The sequence below is a fragment of the Phyllobates terribilis genome, unplaced genomic scaffold, assembly GCF_046119375.1.
Source record: "Phyllobates terribilis strain yellow unplaced genomic scaffold, ASM4611937v1 Scaffold_5__5_contigs__length_657084704, whole genome shotgun sequence".
NCBI classification, from domain to species: Eukaryota; Metazoa; Chordata; class Amphibia; order Anura; family Dendrobatidae; genus Phyllobates; species Phyllobates terribilis.
Genome location: NW_027362765.1, coordinates 350246647 through 350252646, shown reverse-complemented (window position 1 = coordinate 350252646; position 6000 = coordinate 350246647).

The following is a 6000-nucleotide window of genomic DNA, read 5'->3' as shown; positions in this document are numbered from 1 at the left end:
AACTGTGACCTCTGCCGCCAGCGTTTTCAGATGGGAAATTTTTTAATAATTCCACAACAAGGGCCTTCTGGTACTGCCCCATTTTTGTAGACCTGTCCGCCTCCAGAATAAGAGATATAAAGTTCTCCTTGTAGCGTGGGTCTAGACGTGTCACCAACCAGTAATGACTGTCACCCAAAATTTGGAGAACGCGAGGGTCATGGGAGAGGCAGCGTAACATAAACTCTGCGTGCCAGACTGCTAACAGGCAAGACTTCCGTGTCTTCACCAAGAGGACGACTGACCATGCTCTCCTCCTCCTCCTCCCTGTCCTCAGGCCATTCACGCTGAACAGACGATATGACAGTTGTGCAGGTAGTACCGTCTATAGCGCATGAAACTAGCTCCTCCTCCTCTTCCTCATTGTCAACTAATCCACGTTGGGATGAGATGAGGCTTGGCTGTGTGTAATCACCCTGTATGGTTCCTTGCTCCATCTCATCGTGCTCCGCCTGCAATGCATCCTCTTTGATTGTGAGCAGAGAGCGTTTCAGAAGACAGAGAAGCGGGATGGTGAGGCTAATTATGGCGTCATCATTGCTCACCATCTTGGTGGAGTCCTCAAAGTTTTGGAGGATGGTACATATGTCTGACATCCATGTCCACTCCTGAGGTCTTATGTGTGGAGTCTGAACTGAATACCGATGGCCTTGTTAATGCTGGTAGTCAACAACTGCCCTCTTCTGCTCACAAATCCTTAACAACATCTGCAGTGTAGAGTTCCAACGCGTGGGGACATCACACACTAGTCTGTGAGCCGGAAGCTGCAAACGCTGCTGAAACACTGCAAGGGCGGCGGAAGCTGCAGCTGACTTTCTAAAATGGGCACACAGGCGGCGTACTTTGACAAGCAGATCCGGCAGCTCCAGGTAGTTTTTGAGAAACCGCTGAACCACGAGGTTAAGCACATGGACCAGGCATGGTACGTGTGGGAGCTCGCCTCACCTCAGAGCCGCCACCAGGTTCCGGCCATTGTCACACACGACCATGCCTGGCTGTAGGGTCAGTGGTTTCAGCCACAGATCTGCCTGCTCTTTCAGAGCTGTCCACAACTCTTCAGCGTTGTGTGGTTTGTCACCTAAGCATATTAGCTTCAATACAGCCTGTTGCTGCTTGGCCGAGGCAGTGCTGCAGTGCTTCCAGCTTGCGACTGATGTGGTCATTTCAGAGATGGATGCTGAAGAGGAGGAGGAGGATAGCAGGAGCTGTAGAATGTGGGGGCAACCCTGATTGACCCAGGGCCCGCAATCCTCGGTGTCGGTAGGACGTGTTCCATCCCAAGGTCTGACTACGTCCCGGTTTCCACTATGTTAAGCCAGTGTGCCGTCAGGGAGATGTACCGTCCCTGGCCACAAGCACTTTTCCACGTGTCTGTGGTTAGGTGGACTTTCCCAGTAACTGCATTGTTGAGGGCATGGCTAATGTTGTGGGACACGTGCTCGTGTAACACGGGGACAGCACATCGGGAGAAATAGTGGTGGCTGGGGACCGAGTACTGAGGGATGGCCGCCGCCGTCAGTTTGCAGAAAGCTTCCATCTCCACGAGCCTAAAAGGAAACATTTCGAGCGCAAGCAGTCTTGAACTGTGTGAATTTAGTAGTGTGGTCTGTGGGGCGTTGGCTGCGTATTTGCGCTTGCGTTTCAAGGACTGGGGTAGGGACAACTGAACGCTGCACTGTGACAAGGACGTGCTTTCTGATGGTGCTAGTTGAGAGTGTGCAATGACAGGTGCAGTGCAGGAGGCATCTTCGCATGCGCCATGGACAGAGGTTTGACTTGCATGCACAACAGCGGAAGAAGCATTGGTGCCACCTGCAGACACTGTTCCTAGACCCTGGGGTTCGGCCCACTTAGTCGGGTGCTTTGTTGCCACGTGCTTGATCATGCTGGTGGTGATCAGGCTGCTAGTTTTGCCACCCCTGCTGGTGCTGGCCTGGCAGGTGGTACAAATGTCCTTTTTGGGGTAATTGGCAGAGTCTTTTAAAAACAACCAGACTCGGGAAGACTTAACAGTTGTCCTGCTTCTTCCTGCCTGTTGTGGTGCTCTGCCTCCCTCCCCCTGTGTGCTGCTGTCCTCGCTCTGCATGTCCTCCTGCCAGGTTGTGTCAGTTACTATATCATCCACCACCTCATCTTCCACTTCCGCACCCTGGTCCTCCTCCTCACTTTCTGGCAATTGTGTCTCATCATCGTCCACCTCTTGTGATACTTTCCCACCATCGCCTTCATGTGACCATGGCTGCTCAAATATTTTTCGTATCGCTACACGCGATCTCCTCTTGCCCTGCTCCAAGTGGACCGGGCGAGAGGCCCGAATCTATAAATGGGAAAGTGAACAGCTCTTCGGAGTGTCCAAGTGTGGGATCAGTTGTCTCTGGGCACTCGGCATGGTGGGAGGAAGGAGGATCAGGGTGAGAAATTTACAGTCCAAACTCACGGCTACTGAGACTTGACCGTGTGGAAGACAGGGTGGTGGTGGTGGCGGCTAAGTGACTGGAAGCATTATCCGCTATCCAACCAACAACCTTTTGACACTGCTCTGTGTTCAGTAGTGGTGTTCTGCATTACCCTATTAATTGGGACAGGAAGGTCGAGCGAGAAGATGTGGGTGTTTGTTGTGGCACAATTTCAGCTTGCCCACGGCCTCGGCTTCGTCGTCTGCATGCACCATCATCACCATCACATCCACTTCCCCGTCCCTTGCCACGTGACTTGCCCATTTTAAATGGAGGACAATATTTTCCACGTTCTCTACAAATGGCTGGATTTGAACTGCAGTGATATGTGATACGTGTGACGGAAAACCACAGTTTTACATAGCTGGCCTGTTGGTTTTTTATTTTTAACAGCGAACTGGTGTCGATAATTACGCTGACACACTGCAACAAAATTTCAATGCAGGCCAGAAATGGCAGAATTTTCAGCGCACTTTTATGTGATCCGTGTCACGGACAAAACACAGTTTTAAATAGCTGGATTTTTAGCACTGTAATATGGAAAGGACCTGGCTGTATTCTGCAGTGCCAACAAGCAAATGGTCCAGAAAAACGGTGTTCTCTGGATTGAGTTTTAAGCAAATAATCTGGTTTAAGATCCAAAAAAATAATTATTCTTGGCCCCTGATACCTGGGGCTATTTCTAGAAATATCTGTAAAAGCACCAGCAGACAGAACTGGAATGGACCCTCTTGCTATATGCACTGAAGTCTTCCACATACACTGCCTGCCTGCGTATATACACTGCCTGCCTGCCTATATACACTGCCTGCCTGCCTAGCACTGATATCTATGCAGCTGGATTAGTCCTCAGAAGGACTGTTATTTGAGATGGATATGTAAATAATATATGCTGGAATACCTATACTAACTAAGAAACAAGCAAATCTCTCCCTAGCTCAGCATTCGCTCTCCCTACACTGTCTGATCCAGAGTGACTGTGACGAGCATGGCGGTGCCAGGTCTGATATACACCTGATGACGCTGTACGGCCAGCCAATCACTGTAATGCCACAACCAACATGGCTACAGCATTAGCGTGAGTGGCAGGCAATCCCTGCATATTCATTGGCTCTCTAAAGAGCGCCAAACATGCAGGGAGAAGATCCGAGCTCCCGCCGAGCAACCCCGGAAATACTCAGCGAGCACCGAGCAGTAGTGAGCATGCTCGTTCATCTCTAGTGTCTATCATACTGACACCTCATTAGCAAAGATTTCACTCTGGAGATCTCCTCGCGGCTACCTCCAGTTGAGACAAGATGCTCGAGTTTCCTCCTCAGGCCCTGATACAGGCGATACCTGTCCAGGCTCCTGAGGCTCGAGAGCTGGCGGAAGAATCTCGCCACCCTTTTCTTAAACATCTCCCACCACTCTGACTTACTACTACAAAGATCCAGTAAGGGTACCTGGCTCTGAAGAAAATCCTCAAAGGACTGTCTTATCTCCGCTTCTTCCAAGAGAGACGAATTGAGCCTCCAAAAGCCTCTTCCCATCCGGGGGGTCTCTGTAACATTCAGGGAAAACAAAATCAAACAGTGATCGGAGAACTCCACCTCAACAACAGATACTGCTGAAGAGACGGCTTCTTCCTTGTAACGGGTCTGGGAGGTGGAACCTCTGAGCAACTATATAAAGGGGCAGTCCTTGTAAGGAAGCGGGTGGCTCCCAGGGAAGGCGGGCAGGTAAACAAGGCAAGTGGCAGGGACAGTCTCTGGGTAGAAGGGCAGGAGGACACGGCAAGTGACGGGGACAGTCTCTAGACAGGCGGATGGTCACGGCAAGTGACAGCAGGGTAGAGTCTCTAGACAGGCAGGTGGTCACGGCAAGTGACAGCAGGGAAAGAGTGCCTAGACGGGCAGGTGGTCACGGCAAGTGACGGCAGAGCCTCCTGGTAGGCTAGCAGGCGGATAGCAGGTGGGCGCTCCCACGTGAGCGGGCAAGCTGATCCATAGACAGACTGGCAGGTGCTGGTAGGCAGACTGTCGGATCACAGGAAAGCAAGCAGATAGACAGGCAGGTATCAAGCAGAGATCTGGCAGGTATCTGGTAACGGGACCTGAGGGCTGAAGCAGAGTGATAGGCTATGCAACAACATTGCTCGGGCACCTCCATTTTGGAGGAGGTGCCTTATATACGGTGAGGTCCTCTGGCCATTGGCCGGGGACTCCTTAGGACGGCGCGCACGGCCCCTTTAAGAGAGGGGGAGCGCGCGTGCGCGCGCCCTAAGCACAGTGGCCGGGAAGAAGCGCGCGCTGCCAGCAGAGCGGGAGGAAGATGCCGGGCACGGAGCGGAGAGGTGAGGGGAACGGCATCCCTGCCTAGCAGGAGGCAGGGACGCCGACGCTACACTCCTTTAAATAAAACCTGTCTATCCTGGACCTACAGTTACCTCTATGATAGGTGAACTCCCGGACCAGTGACTACATCAGCCCCAACAGCATCACCATTACCCACCTTCATCTCACCCTCCACCAAACCAGCAACCACACCACTAGACAATGAATTGGCCTCATTCACACCCACCACCACATTCATTCCTGCTGGACCAGTAACAATGGTGGATGACATTTTGACCTCAGCATCATCAGGCGCAAGGGGCTCAGTCACCTCCATAGAACTGGAGGAGACCTCACCCCTGGTCTTGTGCGTGCCCTCCACATAATCAATCGGTAATTTCTGTTTGGCATTTGGTATAATGTGCCGCTGATCTCTAGCTGCAGTTAGGCGCCGCTGATCTTTAGCATCAGGATCTTCCGGACCAGCGATGCCAACACAGAATAGCACTTTCGTGGGAGGACTGGAACACTCAGCCCCGACAGCCCCCTCACACTGCCGCCGCTTCTCAACTAAGTGATCAGCGGCAACAGCATTCAGAGGCGCCGAGGCTACCGGAGCTGCCCCCAACACCGGGCTGCTCCCTCCTCCCGCTGAGGAGCGCACCACAGCATCCACCCACCACCAGGCCGCCCTCACAATCCAGCCTCTCGGCCGATGCACCTCCTACTGCGTCCCCGCTACTACAAGCAGAGACGGAGCTCTGCGCCTCACTACCGCGCTCTGCAATCTCCCCGCGCCTTTGCACCGGATCCACAGTAGAACCCGGGCTGGGCTGGGCAACGGGGCTTATACAGCAAGCTGAGCCTGACTCAGGGGGTACAGGGAGGAGGGTATACACATATTTTACCGCTTCCTGCAGCTTTGGCTTGTTCTTCTTTGCCTTTTTCTGGCCCCCAGGTGCCTCTCCTGGTAGATCGTCACCAAGGTGGAAGTTCTGGAGGCACACTGGGGACTCCAGGAACTTTATCTCTGCCATTAGCGCCCCTCCCTGGCGGCTGCTGTCACTGTCCTTCCCAGAGCCGGCAGAACTGCGACCGGATGTCACTGTCGCCTGTCCTGCAGGGAGCTCGCTGCACGTGGCCTGCGGGTGACTTTTCAGGCTGCCAGGTGGGGCTTCCTGCTGGTCATC